This window comes from Crocodylus siamensis, chromosome 2 (assembly GCF_052110815.1).
Source record: "Crocodylus siamensis isolate JL-2025a chromosome 2, ASM5211081v1, whole genome shotgun sequence".
In the NCBI taxonomy this organism is placed as follows: Eukaryota; Metazoa; Chordata; order Crocodylia; family Crocodylidae; genus Crocodylus; species Crocodylus siamensis.
This window is the reverse complement of record NC_143396.1, coordinates 46,004,811-46,025,231: the sequence shown is the minus strand read 5'-3', so window position 1 is coordinate 46,025,231 and position 20,421 is coordinate 46,004,811.

Here is a 20,421-nt window from a genome sequence, read left to right as displayed (position 1 = left end):
GGATTTAGTGGTTCTGAATCCCTACAGCTTAAATAGGGAATTCTAAGAGTCATAGAAATATAGAGCTGGAAGGGACTTTAGAAGACCAGCTTCCTGCTCAAGGCAGGAAAATACCTGTCTAAACCATTTATAAGCAGGTTTTGTAACCTTAGAATAAGAAATTGAATACCTCACATGCTAAGGTAAAGGTCCAAAGGAGGACCCATGCTATGAAGAACAAATGGTGGAAAGATGAGACTAAAGAGATTCAACATCTCATTGACATCCATGATATGCACAGTTTCTTTAGTGCCACCAAAGCCATCTATGGTTTGAGCACTCAGGGTCCCAACCCCCTTGAGACTTAAGGATGGAGAAGACCTGATCAAGGAAAAGGGAGCCATCAATGTCTGTTGGAAGGACCATTTTGAAGACCTTTTCATTCAAGACTCTGTTGATGGGAGTGTTCTCAACTCCATCCTGCAACACCCAGGAACAGATGATCTCAGAATTCCTCCAACCCTTGATGACGTGAAGAAAGCCACCAAGCAGATGAATGACAACAAGGCATGGAGCAGATGAAATTCTGACCAAAATCTTCAAGCGGGAGGAAGGGGGAGGTTATATCACAGTTTTAAAAAAAATGCAACATCAATGTCAACTCAGGGGGCACAGGGAGTGTTCTTAATCCTTTTGGTCATAGGAAAGGGCCCTACCAGGGGTAGATGCATCCTGCATATCAATGCATGACTGCACAGGTGGTGTTGCCAGCAGACATTCAGCTTCTTTGACCATAAAATGTTCCAAGAAGAAGGATTGTTAGGAAGTGATGGGATCCACCTGACAGAGAGGGAAGAGCATTTTTTTTAGACCGGCTCGCTAACCTAGTGATGAGGGCTTTAAATTAGGTTTGCAGGGGGATAGAGATGATAGCCCTGAGGTAAGTGGGGGAGCAGGGGCCCTGGAGGAAGCAGAAGCAGGAGGGGGCAACAAGGGAGGCCTCATTCTTCCCGAGAAAGTAGGGAAATCAGCTAGTTACCTCAGGTATGTGCACATGAACACATGGAGCCAGGGAATGAATCAGGAAGAATTAGAACTCCTCGCATAGTCAAGGAACTATGACATGATTGGTCACATATATCAGTAGTGCAGTGTGTCCCCACACTGACAAAATGATGGCAGGTGTTTTGAATTGAAGTCCATTGAATGTATTTATTGCAAAGCACACTGCTGCTATTTTCTCAGCATGGAGACACACCATGCTGCTGGTACACATGACGCATGAGACTGCCACAGTGCACCAACTTACATGCTCCAGAGCATTGGAGCAGGATTTCCAGCATGTAAGAACAGGCTTCCCGCATGTGTGTAAGTGTCCACAGAGACTTGGTGGGATAGCTTATATGACTGGAGCGCTGTCATGGATGGGTACGAACTGTTCAGGAAGGACAGACGGGGGAGAGGAAGAGGAGGAGGGGTTGTATGATTGCTCAGATCTCCAGTATGAAACTGGAGATAGGCCTATTGAAAGTCTCTGGGTTAAGGTGAGAAGGGAGAGCAACAAAGGTGATGTTGTGGTGGGTGTCTGCTATAGATCACCAGACCAGGAGGATGAGGTAGATGAGGCTTTCTTCAGACAACTAGTGGAAGATCCCAGATCACAGGTTCTCACTGGGGACTTCAATCACCCTGACATCTGCTGGGAGGGAAATACAGTAGTGCACAGGAACCCCAGGAAGTTTTTGGAGAGCGTTGGAGCCAAATACCTGGTGCAGGTGTTGGAGAGACCAACTAGGAGCCATGATCTTCTTGACCTGCTACTCACAAACAGGGAAGAATTGGTGGGGGATCTAGAAGTGGATGGCAAGTTAAGCAGCCTTGACCATGAGTTCAGGATCCTGACAAAAGGAAGAAAGAGTAGCAATATGGACCCTGGATTTCTGAACAGTAGACTAAGGGAAGCTTAGATTAGATATAAGGAAGAATTTTCTCACTATAAGGGTAGTAAAACACTGGAACAGGTTACCCAGAGTGGTAGTATAAGCTGAACAAAGCCCTGGCTGGGATGATCTAATTGGAGATGGTCCTGTTTGAGCAGGGGGATAGATTAGATGATCTCTTGAGGTCCCTTCCAACCCTAATTTCCCATGATTCTATGAAATGGGAGACTATCACCCAGGACTGCCCCAAATGGAGGAAGAATCTGTATGTATCTCAGTATTTTGACACCTCATGATAACAACAGGATTTGGAAAAGCAGGAGCAGCAAAAACAGCATGTCATGGACCAAATCAAAAATCCAGCACCCCCACATGGAAACACATGTCCAAGCTGCAGTAGAGTACGTCACTATCAGCTAGGCCTCATCAGTTATCTTCGGACACACAGATAAGAAGATTATAGAAGAAAAACATCATCAACTGTGAGGGATTGTTGAAGAAGATTTAGCCTCGTAGCTTTTTCAGGTGGGCTTTTGCTCCCTGTGGAGCTCCTCAACTTCTTCTCTCAAGTAATTCAATCTTTAGGCAACAAACAAGCAAATAAATAAAACAAAAGCCCTTCTGTCCTTTCCCAGGCACTTGAACAGGAGCTCTTTGGCTCCCAACACAGCAGCCTGGCCCCCTTCTTATAGCACACAGTTACATCCACAGTTTGCTTCCTTCTTTCTTGCTTACCCTTCTGGGAGTTTGTAAAGTTCCTAGAAGGGCACTTCATGATTATGCAAATGCCCTTTAGCAGGATCTCTCAACACAGCTAACTGTTCCCTCTTAAAAAGATGTCCTTGCTACACCATCCTATATGTGTTTTTAAACTGTTTTAAAAACTTCACAAACACCTCTCTCATACAACTACTGGGAATAATGCCTGAAAAACACCCAGGACACCCTTATTTGCCACAGGTAAAGCAGGGGAATGCAAGCACTTGCCGTTTGTTAAAATACTTTCAAAGATCTAAGGGAAGGACCGTGCTCTCAATGACAGGGCAAGATAAACACCTCAATGACCATGGGGTAAAATTGCTTACTGATCCTAACTGTGGCAATTGGTCTAACCCTGAGAAAAGAAGCAAGACCCAGGAACCTCCAGTTCCTTAAGTCCCTGCAGGTGTATCAGCAGTCAAGATCCTCAGCTTTGGCCGATACCCAAATGAACAATTTAACTGGGCACATCTGCATGTGCTGTTAATGTGCTGTAAGCTTACTGAGCAGTAAAATACCACTCAGAATGCTTTTCCTGGGAACATTTCTACACATGCACCCATTTGAAGCAAATTTGCTCCCAATGGGATCAGTTTAGTTCAGGGATACTGCTTCCCGGGGGAGCTCCAGGCACCCCTGGGTACCAGACCTGGGCTGGCAGGGATCAGAGGATATTGGGATCAGGCCTGGGCTCCAGGGGGTGGAGGGAGCTGTCTCGTCTCCAGGGCAGCTACCTCCCAGCCCCTTCCCTCTGCCTTGGGTAGCTCCCTCCTGTCTAGCTCCTGCTCTGAGATTGGAATGGAGGCTAGGGACATGGTCTCCTGCTGCCACTCTGATTGGCTGATCATAGTGAAGGTTAGGCAGCATGGAGCTGTCTGAGGCAGGGGACAGTTTCCCTGTACCTGGCTGCCTGGGCTGCCTGGGAACAATTTTGCTCTCAGTCAGCTGTCTTCATGTGCACTACTGCACAGTAGGTACTATGAGGTAAGTCTACTACCTGTATTTACAGGTAGTAGCCAAACACACAGTAGACTAATTTGCTGCACAGTAAATGCTGCACATGTGCAGACAGTGATGATTTACTGCACAGTAGATTAGTCTACTGTACAGTAAAGCATCCTGAGTAGACAGGACTATTAAGCTCAAATTCCTACAATCTGGGCAAATGTTGTCACCACTGAGGTACTAAAAGAGGATTGTTGTTGCCACCTGTGGCTGTTCTGTATGGAGCCTGATGCGTTAGGAAGCGCATGTACTCACAAATGATTTATAAGTACTTAGACTGTGGATCTCAGTGGGATTTAGGTATGGAGGAGATGACAAGATACTTCAAACTCTCATGACAGTGATTCTCCATGAGGCCAGAACTGGAACTTTGGGCTCTGCAAGAATGTTAACACTGAAAACCCTATGTACTTTAGGCTCTGTCAGCAGTAGCTAAGTGGGAGTTTTGAAGATTGCAATTTTGGACTTAGATTCCAAAGGTTGGAGTTAGGTGGGACTTATGTAGCTCAGTCCTTTTGTGGATGTAGTCCCAAATCCCTAAAACCTATTGTATAGCATGTCTATCTGTGATAACTGTAGCTATTTAATAAATAATTGCCATACTGTAGAAGAGAATTTTAAAATATCACATTATTCACTGAAGTATTTTAAAGCCCGAGTAATTCTGATGGCAAAATCCATTTTTGATTAGCTATGTTATTAAGTGTCTATTGTCAAATGCTGATAAGGTGCCAAAAATTACTTTTGAAATTACAGCAGTTGCACCTATGAATAGTGTTCACAGCTCAGGACTATTTCACCTTCTGCAAAGATGACAAAGCCTACCAATTAGGTGTTCTATATTGTGAACCAAGCTATACAGAGCTAACACTTGCAGTTTCATAAGGATTTACATGTATGCAGGTATGTATACATTGGTATTCACAGCATAGACGCATGCTGAGACACCTGCAGCTGCTATTCCACTTCCTTATCATCACTCCTCACAGAACTTGTTCTGTTGGTCATTGCTTTAGAACCCCAGTTCATCTTTGACCCTGAAATATGTTGAGTGTCTTTCTCTCATCCTGAAGCTGGTGAGAAATAAAGTCAGTCAGCATTCTCTCAGAGTCCTATGATATTGAATAGAATATGGCTTATATTTATCTAATTAACTGATTCCCTGTGATAGCTAAGGGAACTATTCTTAGCTTGGCTCTCTCTCACCCTGCCCTAACTTCCCATGCAGATCTCTGCTTGGAAGGTAACACCTTAAAACCTGTGCTGTATGGTGAAAAAAAAGTACATGAGAATGTAATGAAAGGTTGTATTACAGTGAATGCCATAACGGAGACGCATTTTAAATGTTTGACTTTGCCACCTTAGTGTTAGAGCTGGCCAAAAATCAGGATTTCTGGCCTGGGGAAATGTTGTTGCTTCAATATTTGGTTTTGATCTGAACTGGAATAAGCCCAAACATTTTAGAAATTTCCTACAAACCAGAAAATCTTCCTTTGGAAACAGCAATTCACAGTGTTTCCAAATAATGTGCTCTGGACTTTCTAGCTGCTGGAGGAAATTGATATCCTTTTGTGATGAGCAGCAGTGAAATTGATAAACATGTCAATTTTAGTAAGCAGCTGCCTGGGAAGCCCTGGTATAGCTTGGATGTCCATGAGCTGTGGGAATTCTGCTTTGGGTTCAGTGAAAGTTCATTGAAATGGAGATGCTACAAACAAACCAATTCAGACTTAATAAAATGTTTGTTTACTGAGCCTTTTGTTCCATTGTAAAATGTCTACCTTTTTTTTTTAGTGTTTTAAAATAATTTGTACATTTGTATATGCAAAATATGACCTGCAGATGATGGGTGGCTATATATGCTATGCAAGTGACTGCAATAGCAGAAAGGGGGAGAGATTCAATGAGAATTAACATATAATGGCAGTACAAGTGTATACAGATTTGCTTATCCCCAAAAAGATGCTTTGTGGCTTGGCAGAGAAGCAATAGATTTAATCTCTAAGATGACATAAATCCCATGGTTAGATATGTTGGGTATATGGAGTTTTTCTTTTGAAGTTTTAGAAAAACATTTCCCGTTTTTCAAGCAGTTGTAGTGGCCAAATTTTCCATTTTTGTAGGGGTACACCAATAAAGATTTTATTGGCCAATATTGATAGCAGATTATTAACCAGCCAAATTGGCTGATTACTGATCTGATAGCTGATTTACAGGAATGCAGCTGGGCAGGTTGGAGAGCAGCTGGTAAGTCTGTGGGGAGGGAAGAGGCATCGGTGGCATATCAAGGCCCCCACGGTGAGGGAGGGCTAGGGGCTCAGGCTGGGAAGGCTTGGGGGGCTACAGTTCCCCCCAAAATATGCCATAACACCCCCATAGCCACCCCTTCCAGCACCACTGCTGCCACTTGCCTGCCCTGCAAAGCTGAGCCCACCCCACTCCCACCCCAGCCCCCTCCTTGGGAAGAAGCTTGCATAGGCCCTTGCCGAGAGCCCACAGTGAGTAGCCCACCTCTGCCCTGCGCACATGCCTCCCATAGGGGTATATGTAGTGGTAGGGAACCATGCCCAGCCCCCCACACCCTCTGGACTAGCTGCCCATGGCTACATTCCACTCCCAGCTCTGGGAGCACACAGCATTTATTAATGATATTATTGGCTACACCACCCAAAAAAAGCCAAGAGCCAAGAATGTTAATTTTCCTTTTATTGTGCTGATCCGATATATGACCAATATATTGGTGCACTTCTAATTTGTTTTTTTTAGTGGAGCTATTATAACAAATACGGTGTTACTTTTCAATGGGAAATTTAATAAACATAGTAAGTCAGAATTTGACTTTCATAAATTATGAACATAAATTTGACAATGTGTGTGTTTAGTTTAATTTACATTTTAACAAAGTTTATTTTCTGATATGTGTACATGCTTTGTGGTGTCTGCACAATTAAAAGATGCTACTTTGTGGGCATGTCTACATGTTCATTAATGTGCAGTAGTTATTGGACATTTAGTTTAGTACTTGCTTAATGTACAAACTAAATGCAGTAGTGTATTAGCACAATTTTTACCCAGAACACTACTGCACAGTGTTACTAGGCTACTCTGCATTAAGCATTTTGTGTAGACTTGCCCTGTCAGTAGTATCTTTATTTTGCTGTCTGGTTGTTTTGATAACAGCCAGTAATAGTGCTGTTTCATACCTGCCAATATCTTGGATTTACAGACTTCAAAGATGTGTCCAGGAAGAAAAGCAGTCCCAAGATTTATTTTACATGTCTTTTTGTTACAAATGATTTGGCTCAAGTGGGCATCCTTGAACTTTGATTCATGTTTACTGGTGAAATCCTCATGTGTTGCCCAATCAATAGAGCAGGGGTGGGCAATTATTTTGGCTGGCAGGCTGCTTAACAAGTTTGGTGAGCTGTTGAGGGCCACAAGGGCAGGCACCCCTCTCCCTAATCATCATCTTCTCCCTAACCCCTGACCTTTGCCACTGGAGGTCTCTCCCCTTTCCCCCAGAAGTACTTCTTTTGGGAGAGGGGCTTGCCATCTTGGAACCAGAAAAAAAGTCACATACTAAAAATAAAACATCCACTATAACTTATATTTTAATTTTATTTAAAAAAATATTTTTGTCCTGATTTATGTGGATTTGTGTAACGTATCTAGAGGCAATTAGATAGTAGCTTAAAATAGTTTTTTACTCTTGTATATTGTGTATATGTGATGGGGTGTGATGTGGGTGGGTGTTGGGAAGGGGGTGTTTGTGGGGTGTGTTCAGTGTCAGGTGTGTATGGGGTGCAGGTTTTGTGGGGTGTGTGGGGAAGTTAGGAGGTATATGTGGGTGTGTGTGTGAGGCAGTGTGGGGTGTGTGTGTGGGGGCCTCCCCCACATGCCTCCCCTCACATGTTCCCCATACAGTCCCCCCATGACACAGCCCCTGCTGCTGGTGGCAGCAGCAGGCAGTGGGCCCTCAGGACACTCATATATTGCAGCAGGCAGAGTATCCTGGTAGCGTGAGGCTCTGGCCAAGTCCCAGGACCCACATTTGGCATCAGAGAGTGAAGTCAGGCCATCCAGGCTCCATCATGTGGGGCTCTCTGAGGCTCATGTGCTGCTTCTGAGACTTGGCCATAGATGTGCACTGCTAGGGGAAGCCCTGTGTGATAGAGCCAGTGGTCTGTATCTGCTCCATGTCACACTGTGCAGCTTCCAGGACTTGTCCTGGGGTGGCGGGGAGTGAGGGTGAGGTGGCCAGACTCCATGGTGCAGGACTCCATGCTACTCCTGGCTGAGTCCCAAGAGCTGAACATAGTGGCAGGGAGCAGGGCCAGTCCACTAGCTCTATTGCGTGTTGCTCCCAAATGAGTCCTGGGAGCTGCATATGAACCACAAGGAGCCCTGTGCAATGGAGCTGGGCTGGTCCCACACTTCTGCCAACCTGGGTCAAATGCTTCCACCGGCCCTGGCCCTGGACCCCACACTCCCATCAACCCTGTACTACTTCTGAGCTGTGGCTTCACCCCTACTGGCTGCCACTTTCTTACCTGCTGCCCAGAGTGATGCAGCAAGGACAGGAAAGAAGCTACTGGAAGCTGGAAGAGCCAAGCAGTTTTTTGAGTGGCTGCAGCAGCAATGGCATCAGCATTCTCACCTAGAAGCTGTGCATGCTGGCTGGGGCCTGGGTGGGGGCCAAGGCTGGAGTCCTCCTGAGGGTGAAGGTGGGAGTGTAGTGTGCTGATCTGGTGTGAGTGGGCAGAGCTTGACTCCCTGTGGAATTCAACAGAGGCAGCCACAGGCCAGGCCGCATGCAATTAATTGGTGGGTGCCCACCCATGAGCCAGCTGAAATCACCTGGCAGGTTGCATCTAGCCCACACCTACAATAGAGGTTAGATGTGGATTTCATGAATTGAACTGTCTTTGAATGATAGCATTAGATTTCACCTGACAGTGGGAAATAAGTTTCTTCAGTCCTATACAAAAAGACTTCTATTCTTTGCTATGTTGTGCTAATTAAGTGTAAAATTGGTCATTTCTATTAGCAATTGTTCTAAATGTGGTATTGGCAATTTTATTCAGAACTGATGTATATTGGTGTTTTCTATTTAACCTGAGTTCTAGCTGCATGTTGAAGGTTCAAGATAGTGCTAGTATGTAGCTGTTGGAAAGGAGGTAGGTGAGATCATGAGGACCAAGTAAGTCTAGACCTGCTTATTTTCTTGCTTTCTATGATTTGTGTTGGTAGGATAAGCAGACAGGTTAATGAAGGTTTCTGTGCTATATTGTGTCACTTGAGCTGGCTTATTCAGCTATGAATGACTTTACAATTCTGTCAGTTTTTCTTCAGGCAAATCCCCATCCATTTGTGCTTCCCTAGTTGCATAACCAGATAGGTACAGAATACTAAATCACTGCTATGAGTAATGTGATGTGTGTTAGGTGTGAAAACAAAAATTGATTTATGCAGCTGTTCAAAAACATAATTGCTCATGTTAACTTGCTCTTGATCAGCTGCACTCCTAGAAAAAGAGAGCAGCGAAATCAATTTATAACAAAAGTATTGCTCTGCTGTTACTTTCCAGAATGGCATTTTGGATAGAGTAGCACCTCACTCAGAGCCTTTTTACATGGTAATATTGGGCAGCTCTTGGAGCTCTTGACACCTGGATTGTCTGCACATTAACACCTGAAACTGGTTTTAAGTACTCATTATGCCATTTACAGTTCTGCTGTGCCAGGGCACAGTTATCTCTGATCTGTGTTACCCAGTTCAAGTTAAATTAAAGTGTATGGGGGACGGGGGAGGGGGAGGGTGGGCAAAGTGTAGGGGAAGAGCTGGGAATAAGAGGGAGGGGATTCTTTCTTTTCAGTCCTCTAGGCCTCTGCTGGCCTGAAGTGTGACTGCTCTAAGCTAGCAGTAGCACCAATCAACATTTGAGCAACTTACAGGTCCCCAGTGTAGAGTAGTCATATTAACTGCAAAGTTTTGCAACTCAAAAAACAAAAAAACCTATGTTTGAGTGACTTCAGAAGTACACCAAAAAACCCCAGTATTAGTAGAATACCTCAAATTAAAAAATATTGCAATTCCAACCAAGGCAGTAAAACTTTAACACTTTTTTCAAATATATAGCCCCTTGCAGGAGATGGCTAGAAAATGATATTTAGAGATTTACCTACAAGCCAATTCCCAAAAGCAAAGTATATATGCATAAGAACAATGTTCCAGGGCAACAGTAAGGGTTAATTGATTTCTAAAAGCCTGTTTATGAAAGTTCCCTCCAAGGCCCAGTGTATCTGACACAGGCAAGCAGGCATGCAGGCTGGGAAATTGAAGATGTATACCATACAGTTCCATAACATGAGATAAGGTGGCATTAGGTCATAGTGCCAAATTGTAGAGCCCTTAGGATTTCTGGTTTTGGTAAACAGACCAAATTAAAAGGACACCAGAGAGAACCAAATTAGGATGTGTGCATGTGATGGGTTTATGAAATAAAGGAATATGCTGACAAGGCAGACTATGGACAGTATGATGACCATGGGGAGACCAATCAGCAATGCCCAGAGATGAAGAGTCATCAGAGTCAGAGAAAGAATACAAAAGAAGGGATTTCAGAGCTGCAAAGGGTCCCCAAGAGGGGAACCCAAGGCCACTGTGGACAGAGGGCACACCAGCAGGCCTTCTCACCCAACCCGCTGGGGGAGTGGAGGGTGGACCTTGGCCTTTGAACTTCAGGGTGCTGGCATCTGACATTCTTCAAGAGAGAACTTCCGAGTGAAACTCGCATACTGGTCAGATGTACCTTTACTCTGTGAATTGGTGGACTGGTAGATACAGAATTGTTTGCATTATTCTTATCAGCTAACACTGTATCAATAAAATTCACCTATTGTCTAATGGAGCGGTCATGGTCAGTCTGAGGGTTTGGGTCCACTCAGAATAAGGAATTTGGGTAATAAATCCAGTGCCAACAGTAAGGTTTTTCCAGACATGTCCTCATTTTTGGCCCTTGGATTGCCATCCAGGTGTTTATTTTGAAATCTGAACAAATGTCCAGGATTTTGTTCTGCTCCACTGATGGGAGTGGGAGAGGGTGATTGGAGGCGTGGGGCACCATGTGGCCAGTATGCAGCCAGGCAGCATAGTGGGAGCAGCCTTGGCAGCTGGATGCAGGTAACTCTATGGGGCAGTGGGGGTGGGAAGGCAAGGGCTTGGGGACTGTCTTGGGTATGTGTGTGTGTTTTTGTGTGTGTGGCGGGGGTATATGGAGTGGGTGGGTGTGTTTGTGGGGGTGCCTACTGGCACTGTAGCTATTTGGGTGCTGGGGCTGCTGCAGCTTGATGGGGATGCACTTGCCTCTGCAGCAGGGGAAGGGGTGGGAGGGCCCTTTGAGGGCAATGGGGAAGTCTGTGGCTGGGCTGGTGGCACTGGGGCCAGTGCCCATGCTTGAGGGTTGGGGTGGCCAGGAGATGCTGCCAGAGCAGGAGAAAGGGTGTGTGACCAGACTGCCTCGTGCTATGCAGGTGCCCCAGCCCAGGGCAGAGGGTGCCACAGTCCTCCCTTTCTCCTCTCTCCAGCCTGTCCTGAAGCCAGACTCTCTCCACCACTGGCCACAGAAGTTGCAGTCATTGTGGTCCAGTTTGGTTGGGATGGAGGCAGCTGGGGGCCCCCTCTGGCAGGGCTGGGGGGAGCAGGGGGCTATGGGCTGGGAGTGAGGAGCACTGACAGGGCTGGGTGAGCTGTGGCTTGGGATTGAGGGACACTTGGGGGTGGAGGGCTGAGGGTACTGGCAGCCTCTTGGGGCTGCAGGTTGGAAGTGAGGGGCACTGGCAGGGCTAGCGTACTGTAGGTGGGGATTGAGGGGTCCCCTTGACAGGTGTCCTCTTTTTTGGAACTGGAAATATGGTACCCCAGCCCATTGGAACCATCTGTGGACACAGTGGGGTAATGATAAGTAGGTGAGCAGGGCATGAGCCCTTGGTGCTACCTAAGGGGAAAAGGTGGCACCAGAATAAAGCAGGAGGAATATGCCCTCCTGTCCCTGCTACCCTTCATCCTGCACTTTATCTTTGAATGAAGGGCATTTTGGGAAATATAGCGTTTTTGAGCAGAAGCAGCTGAAGTTAACTGGGGAGAATGTCACTCCACTTGTTTGCTGAGAAAAATAGATTTTCTTTTTGACATTGGTGTCTATGGCAAAAAATGAGATGACGTCTACCCTCAGTTGCAGTGAACTTCATTTGATGCTGCTGTACTCTGCCCACTGCCAGAGCCTCCTGAACCAGAGTCCTGCAAAGAAGGTACAGGAGGCTGGGAAAAAGGAAGAGAAACTGCTCCACAAAGTCCTAGCTAGGTCTCCTTGTGTGTTCATGAACCACTTGCTTGAAAAGAGATATCACGATCAGGTCTAAGGTCACATCTGGCTTTTCTCACGTAATCCCTTCAGGCAGCCTTATAAGAGGCCTCTTCTACAAATCTTTATTTGTGCAAATAGTCCTACTGCCCCTTTATTTAGATGATCTAAACCTCATGCTTTGCTCTCACATATGCAGAACTGGCCTAAGAGCATCACAAGAGCAGGCTTCTTTTCAGTATTTCATCTGCTTCCAAATGGAGTAGAAAATACTGAGTTTTCTGTGCCAAACATTCATGGCCAGCAGTGGTTTTCCAGCATCTCAACTTCTAGTCCTAACACATAGAAGCATTCATACATTTAAAAAATGTTCTGAAACTTGAAAAAAGGTGGATTGGGGATAGGAACTCTTACATAAATTATAGACTCTTTTCGCCAAAATTTAAATCTATGGGTGCTTGTAGATGTGCTTGGAGGCTGCTCTGACATGTTGTAATTACATGCTGCTCTGACATGCTTGAGCATGCTAATTAGCGTATCTGTGTCTGCATCTTGTGTATCAGTGTTCCTGCACTTCAAAATGGTGGCAGGGGTGCTTTAGTTAAAGCTTGTTCAATGTCATTTGGAAGTATGGAGAGCTGCTCTAATTAAAGCGCCTCCCACCCCCAGAGCATGTGTAAAAACACCCTATGTTTCTCTCTTTCCTTAGATAAAATCACATCCAAAAAGATGTTACATTATATTTATATTTACATGCATCAAGATCTGTTATCATTTTGAATCAGTGGAACTTGCTAGTATCAAAAACTTCACTTCTTAGCCTGCACTGAATGTGATCTACCAGTGCATGGTGTGTTTACAGAGAAAGGACAGCACAGAACTGGCATATTTGTTCTCCATTTTAAAGAAAGATGACAAAGAAACTAGAAACGAGTCAGTCTCTCCTTAGGCAAATAGACTACTGTTAAGCACGTTTGCAGGAAATTATTTTAGTTGAAAATATATGCTGAATATAATAACACTTTGTTTAATGTTTATTATGTTTCAGGAGTTTTTTTGCCCCGTGCTCAGGGGACAAAAATAATCTAGCTAATTCTAGGTAAAATCTGGTACATTCCAAAAACAAAAATTTGCACTTTAAAAGCAATTGTATAAGAACCAAGAGAAGTCATTGCTGCCAGTGTTGCTTGTCTGTAACTAGAAATGGAACTATCTCCATAGAGGTAGGGAGAACCATTGAACAGAAGATAGAGGTGAATTGTAACTGCTCCAACTTCAAGTCAACTTGAGAGACAACTCTGGTAACCTAACAGGCTAATAAAACAATATGTACCCAGGGTGATGGACTTGGAGGGAAGAAATTAGCTGCCATTTAAGTCCCCTCACTGCTTCCAAGTTTGACTTGGTGTGAGATGAAATAATGTCAGTCACAGCTGAATTCATATTCTGCTTAAACCCTGTGCAGGAGAATTAGGTTCTTAAATGATTTAATTCCTCACTGGGTGTTTGAATTGCTTTTTATAGAGGCAGAGAGTTCATTGGCATTAAAAATTCTCCTCACCAGGCATTGTACTTAAGCCAGCATCTCTGCTGACTTGAGTCATTGTTATTGAATTCTGCACTTTTCTCTGGGGACTCTGAACAGAATGAGACAGGCAAATGTAGTAAAGCTTGTTGAAAACTGAAAAGACAACAACTTTGTTCTGGTTATATGTTTCTGATCATGGCTACTACTATGCAGATCTTTGTCCCTGGGCAGTAGAAATAATAGCAGCACTGTTTTCATAAGCAAAACTTCAGATTTCTGATATTCTAGGAGGAATTCATGCAGATTACACATACTTTTATTGAATATGTATTACATACATTCACATGATTCATTATTTTCACCTATATAGTACCCGTACGATTATTTTTTTTTCAATCTCCTTTCTTTCCATGCTACAGCTTTTACCTTTGTATTTACTGTGTGTGCTGTTAACACTTACTTAGAAGCCTGTCCTTCTGTACTTGCAACCCTGGGTTGTTGCATTTAATTTTCCATAGTCTTTGGTGGATAGCATGGGGATAAAAGCCCTGACATTTTTTTTTGCCAGTAGATATTGATAATCCTGTGATATTTTAGATGGTTAAAAACTGCTATTTATGTGGGTTATTCAATGATACAAAACTCATTCTCACATAGCTTTCAGAAATGATAGCTCAAAGATGAAGTATGATTTGCAAACAAATATTTCACCATTAAACATTTAAATTTGAAGTATTACTCATACAAAGGGCCCCTCTACATGTGCAGGTACAGATGCATTGGGATCTGATGAGCGATCCACATAATGCCTTCTGCCATGCCACATGTGCATAGCAGGAGGCATGACTGTGGGATCACACATTAGATCACATCACACCTTACTGCCATTTCAGGAGAAGCCTGGAATCATGATTTTGGGCTCCCCCTTCACTGGTTCCCACAGCTTCGAGCCTCCCAGCTGACAGGGCTTGGCACGGCTCACGGTGGTGGTAGCATTCCCCTGCGCTACCTGTGCTGTGAGCCCCACAGCCCATGTTGACTGCAGGGGAATGGTGACGCCATTGTGAGCCCTGTGCCTCAGGAGGCTCACAATTGGTGTACTGTTCTCCCCACTACCCCCACTGTGACCCCACTGCAATGTTGACTGTGGCACTTGGAGTAGGGGCAGCATGGGGAAATGCACCTCATGGGCGCTTGCAGTGGAGGCAGCGTTTTCCCCACTGTACACCCTGCAGCTGAAAATGCTGCCTCTGCTGTGAACCTTGTCAGCTGTGGGGTTGATTGCAGGTTGTGCACCATGTAGCGGGGAGCCCCGCGGTTCTTTGGGCTCCCAACCACAGGGATGCACCTGGCCACATGTTCAATTAATGGTGTGATTAGAACAAGCTACAAAGTGACTCCACATGCTTGTTTCATCACTCCACTAATTGGGTGAATGTGTAGTTGGGTCACAACTTAAGGTATGATTACCGGTGAATTATGCCTCAAGTGTAATGTGTGGAGGGGGGGACCAAGGAGGCAGGGGGAGGGGTTATAGTATTGGCATGATGTTATGGAAGGGCAAAGGTCCTCCCATAGGAATGTAAATAGGAAGTAAAATGGAGTGATGGCCTGAATTAGGGTATCAGGAGACAAGACAACATACATAATGAAAGTTTGCACTTTGTCATGTACGTGAGAAGAATAATGGTGAGGAAGCCAGGGACATAGAAGACCTTTGTAGAAGTGAGCCAGTCTCAACAATTCCAGAGTGAGCAGTGTATGTTTTAGTTTTTACTAGGCTGAGAGTTATCAGAAACAAATTTATTTCCATTTTATTTATTGCAAAATTGAAGGTAACAGCAGCCAGCCTTTAAACCTTTTAGGCTTCTCTTAGATGTAAGAAAAAAGATATATTCTGTATATTATTCAGCTGCTTGGAACTTGAACCAAAGCTTTCTTAAATGATTCTCTAATAAGATATCCATAAATGTAATCACAGTTTTAATCTACATCTTAGAATCTCAAAATTTACAATGAGTTCATCCAGATCAACTGAAATATGGCAGTACCTGGAAATCTGCTTAACATTTCCTGACTACTCAGTCAATAAAGGCATCACTTTGATAAGTGTTACTACTATGGCAAGTGCTGAAGAGGAGTGAGGGGGTGTTAACAATAAATCAGCTGAAATCTCATGGTGTGTAAAAAGAAATGGAGTATTCAGGATCTACCTACACTGGACAAAACATCACTACTTTTCAGTGATTTGAGCTGAATATGAAAAACTACAACAGGGTTTTTGTTTTTTGTTTTTACTAGACATGGGGAAAATACTATTAAATATTCACAATATTCTGATGAAAATATTAGTATACATTGCAAAACATATAAAGACTAATGAAGATGCTATGAAACTTACAGAGTGCCTCAGGGCTTTATGTACACAATGCCATAGAGTCTGTTCTGTTCCATATTTGAATGCACATTCTTTTTTTAAATGCCTCCTGAAGCCTTTTACTTCTATTTGAAGAAACTATGCTATGCTTAAGTGATGGGAAAATTATCTGATTTACAAGATGTACATTATTTGTTTTACAAACTGTACCAGACTGAACTGTGTAGTCGATGAAACTCATCTTGATATACATATCACTCTGACCACCTGACTATCACCCCTTTAGAAATCTGGCAACAGTTAAGAACTATGGGTGTCATTTATTTATTTATTTTTTAAGTTATGCGATTGATTAAGTCCTGCCCAATAATAAAACAGCTTATCTATACTCGGCTGACCTCCACCCGGCAAACCTTTTTGCAATTTTTCTTTGATTAACCTCACTTCTCTAGGCTTAAATACAATAAAAATGTCTGCCACAGATGATCATTCGGACAAGATAACGTTCTTTTTTTACCTTGCAGGAATTCTGAGAGCCTTCCAGGAAGTGCATCCTGAGGAGCAGGTTTTAGAAAACCCATGCAAAAGCCACAGCATGCTTAGGTGTATAGCAGAACTCATTGGGACCCCTTCTCTGCTATGAAAGAGAATTTACATTTTAGGAAAGAGAAGGGAAAGGATAAGACTAGTGGATCCATCAGCCATCCTTTCTTTGCAACCGAGGGAGGTGCAATTTAGGGAGGCTATTTTTGTCCAGGCATTCTCCCATCCCTCAGTCCTTGTGAACACTATTATCCCTTATCCAAATTGTGTTAACTGGTGGTATTTCTGAATCTCCCCTTCTTCTATTAGAAGCAATTTATATAACTATGGATTGCTTGCTTTAAAAGAGCTTTGTGATGGAAAATAAAGTAAGAAGTCTGACCCTTTATAAAATGTATACAGCTTTTGAGAGTCCAGAACCTGAACTTCTCTAGAAACAAAGATTTCAAGAAAACTCATCTGTTAATATATTGATCTCCCAAACTTCAGTTATCCAGTTATTGTTGTATGATGATTTATTGCAAGCCCCTATAATCAGAGTGTGATTAAATTGCATTACTCCTCAATCTTTGAATCACAGATTTCAGCTTAACTATAACAAAATATGTCTAGAACTATACCTGGAATAAGGCCTGAGCAGTATGTATAACAATTAATAGCAGAACTGATAAGGAGGCCACAATGAGTTTTGGAAATTGGATTTGAATAGAAAGATGATTCAAGGATTCTAAAAAGCTGCATCTTTAATGTGATTCTCAGATGTGTGTTTGACTATGAGCCAAGAACAATTTTGATTTCTGAATGCAGCACAAGAATTGAAAAGGAAATTGTGACAAATCATAAACTTTCTGAGTGTGCTTTAAGGCAGTGGTTCTCAAACTTTCTTTCTTTTTTTCTTTTTTTTTTAACCAGGACCCATTTGTAAACACTGATGGCCAGTCCCAACCCAATACCCCTTACTCCTGACCCACTGCCTCTAAACCCACTCCTAACAGCTGCCCAGTGTATGGAGAAGTGGGGTGGGTATGTGAGGTATGGGGAGACCCAAGCAGCCCCTTTCAGGCTAGAACTCTACCAGTCTGCAAGGGAAAAGCCACAGTTTCCCATGTTTTTCATCTTTAAAGGAGAATACATTTTTAAAGTTTCTTGATCCATCTCTAAAGTTCATTTATGATCCTTTCATATATTTTTGCAACCCACTTTTTGCATGCGACCCATGGGTTGAGAAATGCTGTTCTAAGGAACTAGATAAATAAGAGTCCAAAAAACTGTTACGAGTATTAAAGTTGTGACGTCAAACAGTCCACTGTTGGGAAATAACAGAATTAAGGTGATCTGTGCAACTTGGTTAGCCCATGTGTGTATTAATTGTGATTTAAACTGGATTACATGCTCCTTTCTTCATGCAATTAAGATGTAACTTCCTAATTTTCTTTAAAAATCAAACTGGGGGGGAAATAAAGATTCTCTTTTATATGAAGCCAGGTGACCAGGGTGGGTCATCTGCAAGGTTTGATCTCTTAGATCTACAGATGATGCCTACCCTTTTACCCAAAAGAGCAAAAAAAGTAGTGGATTGTTAGCCTTTAGGCTGATCATCTATTAGAGGGAAGCAAAATGCTTTGCTAGTAAGTTTCACAACTATTTGCTAATAGAAAAATGTAAAGGCTCAGGATTTGTGGTTCAGTTCCAAATTCTAGAGGGGAGGGTTCTCTACTGGTTTTACACCAGTGGTTGTACTCTCTGTCTTGTCTTCCTCTGCTTCTGTATATAATAAACCCTGATTATTACTGCCCCTCCCTTCTTCCCTGCAAGTGCCCTGCACTGGCACTTACCCACCCTCCTCTATTCCCATCTGCTCCTCTGCAGCATCTCTCCCCAACTCTTCCTGATAAAAATTCCCCGTGTGTCTTTTGTGTTTTCTTCCTCCTTGCTCCTTTGTCAGGATCCTCCACCTACCACCAGCAGGGGTGATACTGAGAGCCTAAAAGTGAAAGTTTTCCTGCTCTGAATTCCAGTGCTAGGTGTATGGTGCCAAAGTCACAGGAGGAACAATTGCAAGAGCGATTTGCTCAACCCTTGTAGCCTTTGCTGGGATGCTCAGTCACTTGTGAAGAGAGCACATGCACAGTTGAGATTCACAGAAGCACAGAAGGGATCAAATATTCTCAGTGGATCTTCCAAGAATTTGGATACCAATTTTAAGAAGTCTGCACCTAGCAGAGATTTTTAAGAAGCTGATAATTTGGCCAAATTTGGATAAATATTAATGTAGATGGCTAAAGGCATTAGGGTATCCCTTTGTTCTCTTGCAAAATATCAGGCTGTTGCTTCAAAGCAAGGAAGCCCTAGAGCTTGACAATAAAATGATGTTAAGAAGTTTGTTTTACTCTGGGCAAAACTGAAATCTTTTCCTGGACACAGTAACATTGTTTATCTTTAAAAATAAATCTGACTAAAGGAGAAACTCTGCATGGAAAATTTCAGTCCTAGTTGTTAATTTTGTCAGTGTTAAAACCATAATGTAAACAGTCTCACAATTGGAAAATGTCAGACAGTCTTTATAGTTGGCACTATTCCCACTACTTACAATGTACTTATTGGGTAAAATTTAAGGGTTGGATACATGACATATTTACACTGTAATTTACAATGGTTTTGTATACTAATGTAAATTACCTGGGGATCTGAAGTGGACAGATTATTAGCCCTTCCAGGTTAGATTCTTGCACTAGGTTCTAACGCAGCTCCTACCTCCTGACTGTCTGGACAGCAGGAAATGGCTAGCCCAGGGTAGCTCCATACACATAATACTTATACATGTGCAACTTACACTGGTGTAGTCTTACCTCTGTTTTTCCCAGAGTAATGTACACTGGATTCAAGTAACTTACACCAATGTATGGCTGAATAATGTGTGTCTGCTCTTCTATTATACCTGTGTTAAATGTGTCTTGTATTCAAGCTCAAAGCTACCTAATCATCTTCTTTTAAAGGCCATTTCAAAATCTGTGCACTATACCACTTTATTTTTGTTGCCTCCTTTCCTTGTGTGTTTTGTCTACTTGTCACTCTTGAGACTCTTTCTCTGCTCTTCTCCACCTCCCTCCACACTCCATACCAGTTCTATTTTCTCTTCCTTTCTCTCCTCTCTACATTTATCTCTTGGCTCCTTTCAACATGTATTAGTGTTGGCATTATTCCAGCCTGTGTGCTCAGAGTAGACTGGACATTTCAGAAAGCTCATTAACTGTGAAGGTGGAGTTTTCCAAAGTGCCTATTCAGCTTTAGGGACTTAAGGAATGGTCTGGTGCCAGCCCAAATGCACACTTAAATAAGCATTCTGGTTACAGCCAGAGGATGTATATTGTACAACCCACTATATGGCACCACACTTTTATAGTGCCCTGCCATGTCCTAGTGACCATTACTGAAAGGTCACTAAGCAACTCAACTTAAAGCTTACTTAAGGCAATTATAAGAAGGCTATCTTAGGTAAGATCCTCATCACATCCTTCCACAAGAAATTGAATTCTTTTTTTATTTTCATGTCGAAAACATTCCTTTGCTCTATACCTGAGTGATTTAGTAATAAATAAATAACCACAACGATTTCCTTGAATGGAATTCTCTAAATGTCTCAAGGGCATTTTCATGAATTGTGTTAACCTAGCTTAAGTTACTAGTTTTGAGAATAATAGAAACAGGCAAATAAAGCCTGATGACTACAAGGAACACAGAAAAAAATCCCTTACTGATAATGATTAGAAGTGACAGTTTCTTTCATGCAATTCATGAGCTGAGATTTCAACCTGTAGTAGTGCCGCATTTTATTATGCAAAGCGATTGTGGCTGGAAAGATCAGAGCAGGCAAAAAATAGCATTCAGATAACAATGAGGAACATTGATTTAAATAGAAGTGGTTAAC